Source organism: Lissotriton vulgaris, chromosome 7, assembly GCF_964263255.1.
Source record: "Lissotriton vulgaris chromosome 7, aLisVul1.2, whole genome shotgun sequence".
NCBI classification, from domain to species: Eukaryota; Metazoa; Chordata; class Amphibia; order Caudata; family Salamandridae; genus Lissotriton; species Lissotriton vulgaris.
The window spans coordinates 343,250,471-343,269,074 of NC_141695.1; the positions used below are offsets into that span (position 1 = coordinate 343,250,471).

The 18,604-nt window shown below is 48.1% G+C and overlaps 1 long non-coding RNA gene across 1 annotated transcript; it reads left to right on the forward strand.

Annotated features, from left to right (window-relative positions):
• Positions 1 to 14,486: 14,486 nt before the first annotated feature.
• LOC147701548 (uncharacterized) lies at positions 14,487 to 17,175 on the forward strand. The gene is made up of 3 exons (XR_015297471.1): positions 14,487 to 14,632; positions 16,249 to 16,347; positions 17,077 to 17,175. It is a non-coding gene; the product is annotated as an uncharacterized LOC147701548 (long non-coding RNA).
• The last annotated feature ends 1,429 nt before the right edge of the window (positions 17,176 to 18,604 follow it).

Genomic DNA, 18,604 nt, shown 5'->3' on the forward strand with positions numbered 1-18,604 from the left:
TGACGCAACTAGGAGGTCGTCTATGTACTGGACTAGAACCGAATTCTTAGGCAGTACTAGACTTTCAAGATTTCTTTTTAATAACTGGTTAAAGATCGATGGGCTTTCTGTATACCCCTGAGGGATACGACACCATGTTAAGACGCGATCTTCCAGCTTAAAAGCGAAAAGATACTGGCTCTCTTCATCTAAAGGTATCGAAAAGAAAGCCTGACACAAATCTATCACTGTAAACCATTCAGCTTGGAACGGTATCTGAAATAATATCACTGATGGATTCGGTACCACTGGACAACATGAGACAACTATGTTATTAATCTTCCGAAGATCCTGCACTATTCGGTATTTTCCACTAGGCTTCTGCAAACCCATGATCGGGGAGTTACATGGACTTCCCACGATCTCCTTCAGTATTCCCTGTTTAATCATGTATTCGATCACAGGCTTTATTCCTGCAATCGTCTCTGGTGTCAACTTGTATTGTGGAGTTCTTGGATACTCCGCATTGGGTCTTACCAGGATCTTTACTGGTTCTACTCCCTTAATCAGTCCTATTTCTTCTCCAGTAAAATCCCACACCTCAGCTGACACTTTCTCCCTCAAATCCTGTGGAAGTTCCTCCACTGTTAAGGTAGGATATAGTTCCACGCACTCTTGCGAGTTTACAACCTTAAAATCGGCATCCTCATCATTGGTCTGTACTTCTACTCCTTCAGGTGTGCAATGTATTGTGCAGTTCAGTTTACACAACATATCTCTTCCTAGCAAACACACAGGGCTGGAATCACAGATCACAAACTGATGTTCGTCACTGTAATTCCCTATCTTTACTGACACTGGTTCGGTCAGAGGATTAGTCATCCTCTTGTTTGCGACTCCTACCACCTGAATCGTCTCTCCCGATATTGGCAGACCTGGGACTACCGCTGATCTCAGCGTGGATCGAGTGGCCCCCGTATCCACCAAAAAGGTTGTAGGACATCCAGCTACTTCAGCCTCTACGTATGGTCCTCTCTGATCTACTTCCAGGGCTGCTCCTAGAGTACAATCTTCCTCCCTATTCACTCGTTGCCCTGTAAGAGGATCAACGTAGTAGCATTCCTCTCCTCCTACAAACAATGGCATTTGTCTATAGGTTTTCCCTCCATTTGTAATGCGAGGTGGTTGAGGAAACGGGGCTCGAGGAGTCTGAGTCCCCCCTTTGATAAACTTTCCCTTCGGGGCTGCGGCTCCCTTAACCACGTTATTCTGTACCTCTTCCTCCTCTTGTTCTAATTCCCCTGTCTCAACATTGTAAGGACACTCGCGTCGCCAATGTCCCACTTCGTTACACTGATGACACCTTGTTGTCTTTTTCAGTGTCGCGATATCCATTCTCGGTCTTGGTCTTTCCTCCTCATCTCTGCTCTGATTATTCTGTTTCTTTGCTTGCGTTCCTGTTCCCTGTTGCCGCTGTCCACCCTTTCCAGCTGCTTGCATTTGTACCAGCATTAATTTTTCCTTGAGTTTCTTTGCCTTCGAATCTATTTCATCGCTACAGTACCTTGCATACCTCAGAATCTCATCTAAAGGTTTGTTCTGCCAACAGATCAGATGCTGTTGTATCATTAGGCTTATGTCTGGTCTCAATCCTAAAACAAACTTCGACACAAACTGTCCTATGTCCTTAGGATCCATTACGTCTAACCCACTATATTGTTTAAATGCTTTCAGTAGCCTCTCATAGAACTCGTGAACTGTCTCTTTGGGCTCCTGAGTTGTTCGGTCTATCTTAACCCAATCTATGTCTTGTACTGGCACCTTCTCTTTTAGCCATGTTATTACTCTTTCGTATTTTTCCATGACTCTGTCTGATGGACCATTTGTCCTGGCATCTCTCGGAGGCTCACAGGTAGGCCATTCAACGCTAAGTTTGCATGCCGTCCACAAATCTCCGGGTACTACGATATCGAACAATGTGTTCAAATCGATCCACAGCACCTTAGAGATCTTCACGAACCTCTCTACCTGCTTGTACCACTCAACGGGATTCTCTCTAAGCTTTGGGAAGGAATTGGTAAATGCCGCCAAATCCCCCCTACTCCAGGGTACGTGAACGTAGTTTCCGTTCGCGATTTCTCGCAAAAGGAAAGCTTCCATTCGCATTAGGTCTGTGTCCTGGGACTTCACCATTGTACTTCTTCTGACAGATCCCTTCTTAGACCATTTTTCCTCCCATCTATCCAGATCTCTCCATATTCTGATACACATGACTAGTTCCCGTATGTGTACTCTTAATCCAATCGTTCTACGTTCGTCCAGATCTAGGTCTGTGCAATTCAGCCTATGATTGGGCTGTAAAGCTTTGGTTCGTGACAGGTCTATCATATACCTAATTGCCAAATTAGATAAATTTTCATGAGCTGACCTCGCTCTCCGAGTAACATCCTTGGATAAGAACAATATTTCATCTGGTGCGTACAATTCTAATCTCTCTATTGCCACTGTGCCATCAATGATTTCATCTAGGTCTGACTTCAAACTCATTACATCGAGCCGTTTTGCTTTTATTTCAGCTCTCAGTATGTCAGTCCTAGGTGGTTCGCTCATACCCCTCTCACCTCCACTATGCGCCCTACGCCTAAACACAGGTGAGTTATGAGGAGTTTTCTTTCCATCCCTTTGTTCCCACCTCTCTAGATCCCAAGCCTTTCCATCTTCCCGTGGGGTGTGGTGGAACATTACTCCATCCCCCATCCCTACATTCCGTCTTTTTGGCTCGGTTTCTCCAGATCTGAGATAGGATCCACCGTTCTGTTCAAAATCACTGTAACTCTCTTGCTGTCTGGTGTCGCTCAATAAACGATAAGGTCCTTCATGGCCTTCCATGCTTCCGCGATCTCGTTCTTGATCACCAGAAGTATGGCGAGACGTTTCGCGACTCCCTATATTCTCATGACTTCGCCCATGATCACCGGATGCATGGCGAGACCCTTCACGACTCTCCATGTTCCCGTGATTCCAATGTTGCGCTGTTTCACCCGGGGTATGGTGAGTGCATCTGAAAGTATTTCGATACTCCTGCGTCCTTCGTTCTCCTTCACTAAAGGTGACGCGAGGCACTTCGCCACACCCTGTACTCCTGTCGTCGCACATTTGCCTATTGCCGCTGCTAGTAGGACAATTATTTCCTCTGCTTTCCTGACTCTCTCTCTCCCACTCCGGGCTGCTTTCGCCAGCTCCACAATGAGAGAGGATCCGGTTATCCTGATCTCTCCACTCTGCTCCTGTTTCTAAACTTTTATTCCGAGCCTCTTCGGCAGTATCCCATTCTTTCAGGTATTCCCTTAATTCTTTATGGGTTTTCGGTTTTGGTCCCCTTAAGTCCATTGGCCCTCTTTGCCGCCCTTGTTCTACCCAGGGACCTGTTGCTGCATCTAATGGAGTACTCCGACTCCTCGGTGCTAGTATCTGCCTCTGAGGATCCCTATTCTCCATCTCTGCCCTTTCCCTATCCCATCGTGCCTGTTCCTCCTGCTGGACCCCTTCTGGGTTGTAGATTGACACGATAGGGCCTATGGTAACAGGTACTTGTAGAGCATCTGGCATTTGGTAGGACCTTGCATGTTGCGTTTCTGGCATTTTCTGGACCACGAATCTTCCCACTACTCTCTGTTCGGAACTAGATTGAGGTATTTCCTCCTCTTTCCTGGCATCCCACTCTGTTACTGGGATCGATTTATATTCCCCCCATCTAGCTCCGTCCTCTTGTGGTAATATAGGACTTGCGGCCCCTCCGCTGTACGGAGGTGGTCTATCCGTCAATAGCCTCTCTATCAGGTCCTCTTCTGTCTCGCTTTCCTCATCTTCCTCTTGAGGTTTCCTTTCTCCCGTAACTTCTAGCATCGGGTACAGTTTGTCTGCTTCTATCTTTTGTACCCTCCATTTTTTGGCTTCATCGTCCCATTTAGCATCCTGCACTGCTTTTACCGATCTTCTCACTCTTTCTTGACGCCTCTTTACGCTCTTTTCGTGTGCTGTTCTAAACCATACACTAAGTGCTTCGAACTGTGTTGGCCTCGGTAGAGGTCTTGTTGCAAGCATTACCGCTTTTAGTTCGTTCAACACATCTAGCTTAAACGTTCCAAATCTCGGAAACGTCAGTTCCTTACTCCCTTCAGTTAGCTTATTCCACTCGGAAATCCATAATATCGAGTGCAAGCCTACATTCACTGCCATATAATAAGCTGGTGTGCCTTCCGGTGGAGCTTCTTCTCCGGCATATACATTTCTTCTATTTCTCCTAAAGAGTGCTCTTAAACTCTTAAAACACTTCATTTTCGCCAATCTACACTTTTCCCTTTACTCTTCCTGTTTACGTCCCACTGACAACCACCAACCAATCCCTACGCGGCTCTCACTAATCGGCCTATCTCAGTGCGACTCTTCGTTGACGTCTGACAAACTAACCAATCTCAGCGCGGTTCTATGCTGACGTCACTCGTTTCCTCTTGCAGCAATTCTCCTTCTTTCTCAATTCGTCTCACGATTTCGCATGCGTTTTCATTCATACATTGAAAAATGACTACTTCCGTCCAAGCGATCACTTTTCTCTGACTGTACGGCCACAGTCTAACTGTAATTGTCACCTCAACTGACGAAACGTCTTCCCTCTTACGGTCAGACGATCGCCTCAACTGATAGGTTACTTACACACAGTAAACGTACGACCAGCGTCCGTTACTCATTCACTCACTCTTACGCTCCCCCTATCATCGGTCTGTCGGGAAATCAATGGTACCTCATGACTCCCTTTCAATGGTAGACAAATTACTCTGGGTGTTCGATACACCCGAACCACTTAAGTCCTTCCCTGGAGCTTAAGATTTCATCCGGTTGCGCGCGCTCACAACCTTCCCTCAATCACACTACAGGCATTCAACTCCGCTTGACATTACAACACAAGTACAACATAAAATACCGCAATCTTACAACGCATGACCCTTATACTCACTCTCGACCGACTCTGCTGCTTTTCTCTCGACACACCGTCAGTACCGTCTTCGGCTGGGATTCTTCTTCTGGTCGTCGATGACTAGGGACCTTGGGGTAAACTAAACCTGGCCTAGGTCGTCTTCCTCAAGAAGATAACCATCCTCTGCTACCAACTGCGGGGAATGAGATTTTGATATCAATTTATGATCAATTTAATAACTTATCTCATTCATCTATTTTGGATCGCTAGTATCTGTCATTGAGTAAAAGACAACCCCCGCATAGGTTGGACAAACCCCATTAATTGACACCACTCGGAAGAACCACTTACAACTGATAAAGTTTGAAAGTTTTATATAAAAGTCAAATTTATATGTCGATACAATCTTCTCAGGATAAATCTCAAAACGTATACAAAAAGAATACAAAATCAATTCCAGAATCAGTAAATTTAAAGCTTCGATGTGAAGTGGTTCCTTGGCGTCATCTACAGAAATAGAAAAATATCACGTTAAATCTGTCCCTACTCTATGCTATGTGACATCCCTACTTCGCAAGTTCCTAACCTAAAAAGGTGTCAGCAGTTTGACTCCCAAAGAAGTTCAAACTCTCTTAGCCTCTAAAGGTAACTTAAGTTTAAGAAGCAGTACCCTCTCTGCCTACCCATCCGCTCTCTAAGGGTCCTCGGCCTACTGCTCTCTTACGCTCTGATCTTTCTCAGCGCATCGGCTCAAGTCATCTACCCTTGCCCTTCTCTCTTGAGCAATTCCCTTGCTGTTCCTAATCTCCAATTGCTACCTCCTCCCCGGGGTGCTGTCCCTAAAATACACAATCCCAGTGTGGGTGGAACGCCCCTTGACGCCCACCACGGACTTTCCCCGATGATGTCAGCTTCTAGCTTCGTCCATTGCTTCATCTCTTTCGCCGTCCGCTAAGTTGACCTTTCTTCTTTAGATGTCATCTTCATCTTCTTATTGGCGACTTCAACTGACACTTTCAAATCAAGAGTCATATGAACTTAAACAAGACTTTAACTTACAACTGAAATTCTTTGACCCTTCTAGGTCCTGTGAATGGTCATTCAAAACAAGTCTCAAATTCCAAGCGCTTCTTATCACGTTCAGGCCATAAACCTCGTCCAGCGTTGTCACCTTAAATCTAACAAGTGCTAGACTTCTTGGCTCTCATGTTCACAGCAAGGCTATTCACGACTCCTGTGAGCCCATTAAATTACATACAGCGGACTACACTCCTGCGAACCCTTGGTCAGTCAGGTTAAAATCACAAATGACCTAAACCTTTCTACATTCTCAAAAAAAGCCTTCTACCCAGTGTAACCTTTAACACACATTTATATATTCGTATTTAACAAATCCTTTACATAGAATATAAGTGAATGCATCACCATAGAATACAAACTACATAGAGTATAACTTTATATTCTCATTTGCTATATCGTGTTATACGTTCTACGCATTTCTTCACGTTACATTTCTCCGTTTCTCCGTTCAAAGTTACACACGTACATGGATTCTACTTTGCACGTTCTACATTTCGTAAGCATTTCTACACCATCTCTACATCAGCCCACTACGTATACGGGCCTTCTAAATCTAATACATGTTCTAAAGTGAATACAGTTACATTTCCTATATTACTTTGGATTATATCGGTTATCTATATGCTATAAGCGTCAACTTCACACTACGATATACATTTCATTCCTACGTTATACGATGTGCTTGTAAATATGACCTATACATAATTTCTATTCAAATTTGCGCTCTCTCAGTTGCATCCATCACCTGTAATGCAGGATGGTGGTACAGGTTAGAACCGTGGACCTGCGGGTGCATCCATCGCCTGTAATGCAGGATGGTGGTACAAGTTGGAACCGTAGACCTGCGGGTGCATCCATCGCCTGTAATACAGGATGGTGGTACAGGTTGGAACCGTGGACCTGCGGGTGCATCCATCGCCTGTAATACAGGATGGTGGTACAGGTTGGAACCGTAGACCTGCGGGTGCATCCATCGCCTGTAATACAGGATGGTGGTACAGGTTAGAACCGTGGACCTGCGGGTGCATCCATCGCCTGTAATGCAGGATGGTGGTACAGGTTGGAACCGTGGACCTGCGGGTGCATCCATCGCCTGTAATACAGGGTGGTGGAACAGGTTGGAACCGTAGACCTGCGGGTGCATCCATCGCCTGTAATGCAGGATGGTGGTACAGGTTGGAACCGTTGACCTGCGGGTGCATCCATCGCCTGTAATACAAGGTGGTGGAACAGGTTGGAACCGTAGACCTGCGGGTGCATCCATCGCCTGTAATGCAGGATGGTGGTACAGGTTGGAACCGTAGACCTGCGGGGTGCATCTATCATCTTTACAACTTTTTAATTAGTGCAATTTGAGGACTGTAATATTTGCCATTGATCGTTATTGTGATATCTCCAATATTTTACTACATGTTGGAGCCACTTGCCCTTGGGTTGCATGGAAAGTTTCACTTTCTAAATTAGGATGTAAACCACTACATTCTTCAGCACATAACTGGGGACCCAGCATTATGCCGCGCTCGAGTGGGCTATTTTACCTTGTCTCGGATAACATGGGAAACTGAATGTCTGACAATAGGCAGTCTTGACTGGATGAACAAGATAATCAGGAAATCAGTTACAGCGCAGGCAGTAAACTGCGATTATTTAACACATTTCTATGGTGTCATTTCAAAGAAATGGCCTTAGAATATGACAATTGTATCTGCAAGGGCATCCTTAATAATAAATATGTGTTGCTTGTCGGTAGCGTAGTACCACACATTGCTTCACCGGGCATAGTTTTCATTCAGTGGGGCGCCACAGTGTCCAAAATCTTTTGAGGAAATAAGTAATATAACTTGGATCGAACCCATTCCGACAATACTTTTTCTAATTTTTTGTTCTACGCAATAAGATGGGGCAGCACGAAAATGCATAACATTCATGCGATATCTGGTGCTCTGGTTTCCAGGTGCAGCACAGCTGTGAAGGGCTGATACTGGATGGCTACAAAGGACTAATACATCTTTATTGGTCAAGCCATAAATAACAAAGTCTTTTCTCAGGAACAACTTTATTTTTGCACGCGTTCTGCACAGTAAGTCTGTGTTGCGTAGTTTACGCTATCAATGGTCTGTATTGTACGTGGGTGGTTCTCTTGCCCCAGGATTTAGATATCCAGCAAGGAGGAGCAGAATATCGCAGGCTCTGGGAAAGCTTTGACATTCTCTGTTTGAGACTTTTTCTTCTTGTGCCTTGTCCTCTGCAGTGCGCTGATGCGTGTCCCGAACCAGAATGTCCGAAGATGGGTCAAACTCTAGTCCCCGCGGACGGTTCAGGGGAAGACGAATGCTGTCCTGAGCTTGTGTGCGGTGAGTTACTGAGTCCATCCTGAAGGCGGGCAGAGAAGAGCACAGTGTAGCATTGCATGTGGAGGGCTGCAGGTGACCCACTCTGTACACACCGAAAGAAAAACCACAAACAGTGAGATCTAGAACCAGACAACTGTTCCCCTGACGTAAGAAAGCTGTGAGAGCCTCAGGGCATCAGTCACTGTCTCCTGTCTCATCCAGCTCACCCCCCACTGCCTCACCTGTGCAAGAGCAGGGAATGCATCTCTCGCAGCCTCATGTCTCGGTGTATCAACTCCACGGAATAGGCACTTTGGATCTCACTGTATCCGCTCTCAGGAGCTGCCCGGCCCTTCCCTCAATCTCTCAAGTTCCATCGAGTCCACCTATTCATGCCTCAAATCTCAGGGTTCTGCCAGTTCATTTCTCACCGTCTTACCAGTCAATCAGAATCTAGTCTGGCTTTCATAGCTCAGTCTCACAGCCCACCCACACTGTCAAGTAGTGTTTTAGCTCTCAGGGACCACACCAGTTTAACCTACCCTAGCTCAGCTCACAGCCCTGTCCAGTCCATCTCTGACTCTGGCTCGGGCTCCATCCATCCCTCTGTCACTATCTCAGCCCTGAGGACCCATCGAATCCATCTCTATCTCGGTTCTCAGGGCCCAGCTTGCATTTTTTCAGGTCGACCCACTTGTCACTCTCTCATTGTACATTCAATCTGCCTCTCTGCTTCCATAGGGCCTGTCCCGTCTGTCTTTCACTATCTCAATCTCATATCCCATTCACACTATCTTTTACTGTTTCAGCTTTCCTGGACCATCCATTTCCTTCACTGCCTCAGCTGTCACTTGTGACAGTCCATCTCTCCCTCTCTCCATCCAGTCCATCTCTGTCTCAGATCTCTGGTGCCATCAACCTATCTCTCACCATCTTATCCCTGAGGACCCATCTACGCCATCTCTAACTCGGGTCTCAGGAATCATCTATCTATCGCTTATGTTTCATCTCGGAGGGCCTATCTAGGGCATCTATAACTCGGATCACATGGCTCATCCATCCATCTATCTCTCACTATCTCATCTTGGAGGACCCATGTAGGTCAACTCTAACTCGGATCTCAGGACCCATCTATCCATCTCTCACTGTCTCACCTCTGAAGACCCATCAAGGTCATCTCCAACTTAGATCTCAGGACTCATCTATCGATCTCCCACTGTCTCATCTCTGAGGACCCATCTACGCCATCTCTAACTCGGGTCTCTGTACTCATCTATCCACCTCCCACTGTCTCATCTCTGAGGACCCAGCTACGCCATCTCTGACTAGGATCTCAGGGCCCATCCATCCATCCATTCATCCATCCATCTATGCATCTCTCACTGTCTCACCTTTGAGAACCCATCTAGGCATTCTTTAACTCGGATCTCAAGACTCATGAATACATCTCACACTGTCTCATCTCTGAGGACCCATCTAGGCCATTTCTGACTCGGATCTCAGGGCCCAGCCATCCATATCCCACTGTCTCATCTCTGAGGACCAGGCTAGGCCATCTCTAACTCGGGTCTCAGGACTCATCTATCTATCTCCCACTGTCTCATCTCTGAGGACCCATCTAGACCATCTCTGACTAGGATCTCAGGGCCCATCCATCCATCCATTCATCTATCCATCTATGCATCTCTCACTGTCTCACCTTTGAGGACCCATCTAGGCATTCTGTAACTCGGATCTCAAGACTCATGTATACATCTCACACTGTCTCATCTCTGAGGACCCATCTAGGCCATCTCTAACTCGGATCTCAGGGCCCAGCCATCCATATCCCACTGTCCTATCTCTGAGGACCAGGTTAGGCCATCTCTAACTCGGGTCTCTGGACTCATCTATCTATCTCCCACTGTCTCATCTCTGAGGACCCATTTAGACCATCTCTGACTAGGATCTCAGGGCCCATCTATCCATCCATCCATACATCCATCCATTCATCCATCCATCTATGCATCTCTCACTGTCTCACCTTTGAGGACCCATCTAGGCATTCTGTAACTCGGGTCTCAAGACTCATGTATACATCTCCCACTGTCTCATCTCTGAGGATCCATCTAGGCCATCTCTGACTAGGATCTCAGGGCCCATCCATCCATCTCTCACTGTCTCATCTTTAAGGATCCATCAAAGACATCTTTAACACGGGTGTCAGGACTCATCTATCCATCTCCCACTATCTCATCTCTGAGGACCCATCTATGTCATCTCTAACACATGTGTCAGGACTCATCTATCCATCTCCCGTTGTCTCATCTCTGAGGACCCATCTAGGTCTTCTCTAACTCGGATCTCAGGACCAATCCATCTGACCCCCATTGTCTCATTTCTAGGGACCCATCTGAGCCACCCCTATCTCGGAACTCAGGGTCCATCCATCCATCTCTCAATGTCTCACCTTTGAGGATCCATCAAAGCCATCTCTAAATCTGGCTCAGGACTCATTTATCCATCTCCCACTGCCTCAACTCTGAGGACCCATCTAGGCCATCTCTAACACGGGTGTCAGGACTTATCTATCCTTCTCTCATTGTCTCGTCTGTGGGGACACCTCTGAGCCATCCCCATCTCTGAACTCCAGGTCCATCCATCCATCCATCTCTCACTGTCTCACCTACCCGTCTCTCATAATCTCATCTCTGAGGACCCATCTAAGCCATCTCTAACTCGGTTCTTAGGGTCGATCTCTCAGGCTTTCATGCATCTTCCTGACCACCGCTCACTCTCTCGTTCTCCATTCAGTCTGTCTCTCAGCTGCACTAGGGCCAGTCCAGTCTGCCTTTCACTATCTCAGATCTCTGTGCCCATCCGGTTGCTCTCTGACTCCGCTCTCAGGCTACCATCAGCTATTGTAGCTCACACTGATTCTTTAAACGTAGTTGCACCCAGGCAATCTCTGACAGAATTAAGCAGGGCACTGTCGTCTTTGGGGAATGCAAGGAGTGTCCAGGCCCAAAGGCAGAGAATGGTTTGCCATCTCTGCCCCCTGCACAGTTGATAGCTTTGCACCAAGGCATTCTCCCTCACATTAACAGAACCGACCCAGGCCCTAGGCCGTCTCTTCAACCCACCTCATTTCCAGCCCTGCTGCTACCAAGATGCCACAGACAGAATCCTTTGCACCTGGGTTAGGCCTGCACTGACTCTCTCTCCCCTTTCCGTGTTCTCCATCAGAGTGTACTGTGGCCTGTTCTCCAGCCCCCGTGTGTCCTCCGGGATTGAAAATGGAGTCCATTATCAACGAAGAAACCGAGTGCTGCCCTCATTACGTCTGCGGTAAGTTCCAGTACAAGCCTTAGAAAGGGAGGGAACAGGCAGGGGCCTGCTGTTCACGGCGTCAGTGACACGTCAGACGCATGGAAGAGTGCAACAAGGCCAATGGACTTCAACGACTGATCTGCACAAGCCATGGGAAACGCAGGGGCACCTAACCACAGACATCACTAAGGCCATGTCATAATATTGGGTTATAACTACACTGTAGTAGCTTAGAAGTACACTGTGGCATAAGCCAAGTATAAGGATCAGGGGCGTAGCTACAATTGTGAAACCAATGCAATGCACCAGGGCCGAGGTGGGAGGGGGCCGTCTGCCATGTACAAGCAATGTTATTTCAGAGGCTCCCTGTTGTGATCATATTTTTTTAAACTAAGTGCATGCTTGGGACTTGGCTGTGTTTACTTTTCAAGGGGAGGGGTCAGTGCATAATTTGAGCCACTGGTTTCACGGTGCTCAGCACCAGCACTTAATTGTCAATCCCGGCACTTATGATAGCTGTCACATGGTGGCACTGTTTGTGCAATTTACAGATGAGCATAACAACTGTTTTTTTTCTTACAACTAATACCTGCCGCCCAAGCCATTCGTCCGCGCTGTCAGTGGCAATGGGCGGTGCCAGCTGCAGTGGGCTGCTGACGAGATCCTGACACTTACTGATATACAAATTAAGCATTGGGAGGGGTTCAGAGCGAGTCCAGGATACAGGAAAAATAACAAGAGAGAGGGAATGGATGAAAGACAGAGAGAGGGAAAGAAGGGAGAGGACGGCAAGAAGGCTGAGCGAGAAAGTAGACAAGGATGAGTAAAGTGGGCGAGGGGAAAGGAACAGAAAGGAACCAGAAATAAGGAGATATGGGGGGAGGAGATGAGGATGAGTGAGAGGCAGAGAAGAGAGAAGAAAGAGACCGAGGAAGGGGATAGAGAGGAGCGCATAAATGGATGAAGGAGATGAGAGGAGAGCGGGGTGGAGGTAGGGAGGCGAGAAGGAAAGACCAGTGCAATGACGAACTTGGAGACCCGTAAATAACATTACTCTAGCAGGTGCAGTGATACCGGGTTCAGGGCTGTAAGGGCCGCACTCCACCTCATTTCTTGCAGTATTTTAATACCAGGTGGGAGGCTCAATAGCCATGCTTCACTAGGACCCATGACCCCCAGGCCACGCCACTGATAAGGCCACCTGACTCCGGAATGTAAACAAGTGGGAATGGGCCTTTACAGCTATATCCTCTGGGCTACACTTCACACACTTGTCCTAGAGTCGTGCTGTGGGTGGGGGTATTTAATAGTGTGGCAGGGATGCCTGTCTGTAATTGGTTTAATGGAGGATAGTAGCACTTAGGAGACTAACACTGTTATCTCTGCTTTTCATTTCAGAACCGCTGGTAAGTTGCCCAACATTTTCTACATGCAGTAAGTAAAATTCGGAGTATGGGGGCCTTTGCCTGAGCATTATGTTTGTGGCGCACCTCTGCGCCACTGCGAACTGGGATCCTACCCTTCTCAGACAGGTATTAACTCAGGCAAACTTTGAACTATTCCATGTACATGGGAAAGACAAATATCCGGCGTATCTTCAGAGGACAACCGGTGGGCCACAGGTTTGAATCACAGTAGGGCTGACTCAGTCTCTCATCCTTCATAACTCGGTATACTTAACATCATTAAGTCGATTAAAATATGAGAAGGATTCAGCCCATTCCAATATGAGAAGGGGATTTTCAGCCCATTCCTGTGTGTGAGAGTGACATTCAGTCCGATCCAGTGAAAGAGGGACATTTAGTTAATTCCAGGCGAGAGAAACGTTCAGTCAATTCCAATCGGAGAGACCATTCAGTCCATTCCAGTGGGTGAGAGGGGTATTCAGTCCATTCCAGTGGGTGAGAGGGGCATTCAGTCCATTCCAGTGGGTGAGGGGGGTATTCAGTCCATTCCAGTGGGCGAGGGGGGGCATTCAGTCCATTCCAGTGGGTGAGGGGGGCATTCAGTCCATTCCAGTGGGTGAGAGGGACATTCAGTTCATTCCAGTGGGTGAGAGGGACATTCAGTCCATTTCAGTGGGTGAGAGGGGCATTCAGTCCATTCCAGTGGGTGAGGGGGGCATTCAGTCCATTCCAGTGGGTGAGAGGGGCATTCAGTCCATTCCAGTGGGTGAGGGGGGCATTCAGTCCATTCCAGTGGGTGAGGGGGGAATCCAGTCCATTCCAGTGGGTGAGTGGGGCATTCAGTCCATTCCAGTAGGTGAGGGGGCATTCAGTCCATTCCAGTGGGTGAGAGGGGCATTCAGTCCATTCCAGTAGGTGAGGGGGGCATGCAGTCCATTCCAGTGGGTGAGAGGGGCATTCAGTCCATTCCAGTGGGTGAGAGGGGCATTCAGTCCATTCCAGTAGGTGAGGGGGGCATTCAGTCCATTCCAGTGGGTGAGAGGGGCATTCAGTCCATTCTAGTAGGTGAGGGGGGCATTCAATCCATTCCAGTGTGAGTGAGGGACATTGTACTCAATTCAGTGTGAAGGAGCAGCATTCTGACCATTGTAGTGTTCAGTAAGCACTGTTCCCTCCATTACAGCTTGAGAGGAGACATTCAGTCCGATCCATTGAATGAGAGAGGACATTGTAGCAATGTGACTAGTTTAAAGAGGAGCTGCAGTCCAGCCTCTTCGGACATGGTACATCATTTCCCCTCAGTAAAGAAAGAGTAACTTTAATAATAACCTATGTACCGAGAAAACAAGCCTGCCACTGTTGGGCGTCTCACAGTTTTGTCCTTGATCTGTGTCCTCTGCAGTGCACTGGCATCACGTGTGCCCCACCTCCAATATGCCAGAGGACAGGGGAAATTCCAGTTGAAATTGTAGAAGATGAAGGCTTCGGCTTAGGCTTCGGCTCCGGCTCCGGCTCCGATGACCACGACTGCTGTTCCGACTATATCTGTGGTGAGTTACCCGGCACTGACTGTATGTATGTATGTATGTATAGGCATTTATATAGCGCACTACTTACCCGGAGGGTCCCAAGGCGCTTCGACCGCTGCGAAACCCTTCCTGGCTTCCCTGAGAGATGGTCCCTTAATGGGTATCTCCAGGGTGAGACCAGGCATCCCCGGCGGTCTGGTGGGGCCGTTAGTGAAGATGAGGCAAGCTAATGCCCAGAGTTGCCGAGTGTGATCGCTGATCAGAGTGGGCACCGAGGCGAGAGAATTATCGAGTCCGCTGACCCTGGTCCAGAAACCTGCCGCGCCGGGAATCGAACCCTGGTCCCGGGCCGTCCTCTGCTCTCGGGTCTGCCGCCTCTAACTAGTGAGCCACACTACTACGCGCTGCCGCTCCACGCTTGAGGTTAGACACAGACAACAGTGTCATGCCCAGAGCCATTGAAGAAGGAGACAGACCTTTGAGAATCTAAGGGGTCCTGCGGATATTTGGAGGAAACGAAATGTTGGCTGGTGGGGGAGGGCTAAGAATGTCTTCTTCACAAAATGATCACCAAAGCTAAGAGCTCCAATAAACCTCCCTCCAGTACACCTTTCAGCACCCTGGTTCTTGCGTATGGCTCTGTAGAGTCTTTCCACTGTTGTAGTTGGGTACACTTGAGTTGTGGTGTTTTGGGATTTTCCACAGCGTTGCCAGTGGGTCTATTTTCCAAAGGAAGAATTCTTCCCTCAAAGCTAAGGTTTTGCTGGGGGTTTCTTCTTAAAAACCTACTTTGTGTGATGTTTCTGCCCTCGTGTTTCTTAAACTACTTCAGCCTCGTGAAGCTCCGATGTTTCATGATGTTGGGGAGCAATATGGTCCAACTTCACATGCTCTGCTCCCAGGGGGGTCTATCAAGACTATCACTGGCACAGAAGCAGAACGGTACTAGGGCATACCGCCACTGAGGGTAAAATCAACCAGACAAGGGTCACACCAGGTCACAAAACCAGAGAGCGCACCTTCTGGTAGAACAATATCTCACCAGGCCCTCTGAGACTCAAAACAGCGCCTAGAGGCCATCCAAAAACATAACCGATGTGTTGCCAGGTTGTGCGGGCTCTGGATAACTGCTCATTTACCGGATGTCCATGTACCACAGAAGGCAGATTTACATGAGGAGTGCGCCCATGGTTATTCCGTTTACACCCACCTATACTCATAATGAGTCATTGCAGCAATGTGGCAGACCCCAGGCCTAAAAAAAACGAGTGCCCGTCCCACCAGCACAACTTTTCCAAACTGCATCCAAGGTAGTAGTACACATTTTAGCAGTGTTATTGCTAGTGTGAATTGGTATTCAAATCAGGACTTTATTTACAGATGTAAAACATGCACAATCCTGAATAAACTTGAATACTCTTTATCAATCCCTTCCCTTCCACCCCTAGGAAAAGCACTGAGCACAAACTGGCCTTGTGCACAGGTAATCAGTGACAGCCACTTCTTTCCCACCTCACCTGTAGTGAGTCCCGAGTGCTAGTAATGGGTCGGATGTCGTGCGCTGTAGGACTGGCCCTGCTGGGTTCAGAATGCACTTACAGGTCGCTAATGTTAATTGTTTTCTCTTCCTCCTTCAGACTGTCAAGAGTGTCCTCCACCTCCGGTCTGTGAAAAGGGACTTCACCTCGAGACACGGGTTGACCCTGAGGTTGAGTGTTGTCCCCATTACAGATGTGGTAAGTATCAAATCCCAAACTGAGAATGGGATGTGAGAATGGAAATTGTGGGGCGGTGTGTGGTAGTGCACATTCTGATGCCGGTAATAAACAGGCCTTGGCAAAGCCAATAGGTCTTGCCTTTTGACTTTACCAATGTTCTTGGGTGGAGTAGGGGTTGGGGGTTGTATGGGGGAAAACACTAGAGGAAAGAGCAACACTGAGCATGGCAAAGGGAACGATGGGTGTTTTATGGAGGGGGAAGCACACAGTGGGGAAAGTAAAACTGACTGCAGTCAGGGCAAGGGTTGTGGGGGAAGCGCAAGATGGAGGATAAAAAGAAAGACATTGGGAAGGGTAGTGAGGAGACAGGAAAAGGGGAAGAGTGGATGACGGAGTGAAGGTAGAAAGGAGAAGGAAAAGATGGGTAAAGGAGGACACAGAGCTGGTCTTCATGGACCGGTTTAGATCACTTCTGCTTTAGTCAGTCTATCGAATGTCAATGTAATGCACAAGGACCTATAGTGCGGCCCCAGAATATACATCTCAAGAGGGGATGGTATCAAATGGCACTTCAGTTACTGGCATCTGGAGTACACAGAGACCACAGGAGTGCACATGGCCTTTCCATACAGAGGATCTCAGACATGCCTTTGACCTGTGACTTGTTGATTGTAGAGCACTGGATGTCTCACACCTCTGTGTGTGACCTGCACTGACGCCTCTCTATGCATTTTTATTTTCCATCAGTGTGTGAGCTATGTTCCCCAGCTCCGACTTGCGACAATGGTTATCGTAGAGAAGTGGTGCCCAACCCGGAAAGTGTCTGCTGTTCTCTATACATCTGTGGTAAGTAGCACGGAGAGGGTTATGCCCATTAACTGAGAGAAGTAGCTTGGGCCAGGACATGGGATGGAGGGCCAAGACCTCAGATGCTAAGACGAAAGTGCACCCAACATTGCAAAAGAGCTTTGAAGCAGAGTCAGCTGTGATGTCTGCCGGTGCAAGGGCACCAAGACAAAGGGGATTAGAGAACTGATGTTAATCTGATCCATCAGCAATGTCTAGCAGTGGGGGGAGGAGGGAGGCTGAAAAGTAACTGCAGAAGAACAAACATGAAGTAGGGGAAGCTCGGAGTGATTCTGGTAAAAAGAAGCATGGGGGACTTTATGGGGAATGCAGCATAGAAGAAGAGGAGGGACTGGGGCAGCAGGAGTACAGCAACGAATTGATCAGGTGAGGTTGGAACCGAGGAGGATGTATTGGCCTCTTAGGATCTCTCCCATATATACTGATTGCAGCACCTGACCTCTCTGGGCCTCTCCCAAATCATTGACTGTGGCACCCGGCCCCTTTGGCCTCTCCCATCACATTGACTGTAGCACTAGGCCTCCAAGGGTCTGTACCATAACACTGACTGCGTCACCTGGCCCTCTGGGTCTCTCCCATCACATTAACTGCAGCGCCTGCCTCTCTTGGTCTCTCCCATCTGCAGCACCTGCCTCTCTTGGTCTCTCCCATCTGCAGCACCTGGCCTCTCTGTGTCTCTCCCATCACATTAACTGCAGCGCCTGCCTCTCTTGGTCTCTCCCATCTGCAGCACCTGGCCTCTCTGGGTCTCTCCCATCACATTAACTGCAACGCCTGCCTCTATTGGTCTCTCCCATCTGCAGCTCCTGGCCTCGCTGGGTCTCTCCCATTACATTAACTGTAGTACCTGGCCTCTCTGGGTCTCTCCCTTCACATTAACTGCAGCGCCTGCCTCTCTGAGTCTCTCCCATCTGCAGCACCTGGCCTCCCTGAGTCTCCCCCATCACATTAACTGCAGCACTTGGCCTCTCTAGGTCGCTCTCATCACACTGACTGCAGGTCCCAGGAAGCTGGTGTCTGGACCAGGGAAGACCTGGCTTGGCAGCTGGGGCCGGACTGTTTGCATGAGGCACAGGGTCAATTTTGCATATAGCTGGGTCTGAACTGAGGTGGCGAAGTGAGCTAAAGAACGATGATGGATTCAACCCAGATCTGTGACTGGGGAGGGAGCGACTGAAAGGTTTCAGCGCTCCGTCCATCATCTCCTTGTGTTTGCTCTCTGGGTCTCTCCCTTCACACTGACTGCAGACAATTGTCTCTCTTTCTTGACCATTAGTGCAGGGACTCCAGCAACCTGGCCCCTCTAGCTCACTCAAGATCACAATTACTGTTATCGGTCCCTAGTTGAATGTTAATAAAAACAGCTTTTGATCTTTCAGACGTCTGTAGGAGCCTGCAAAAAATATAT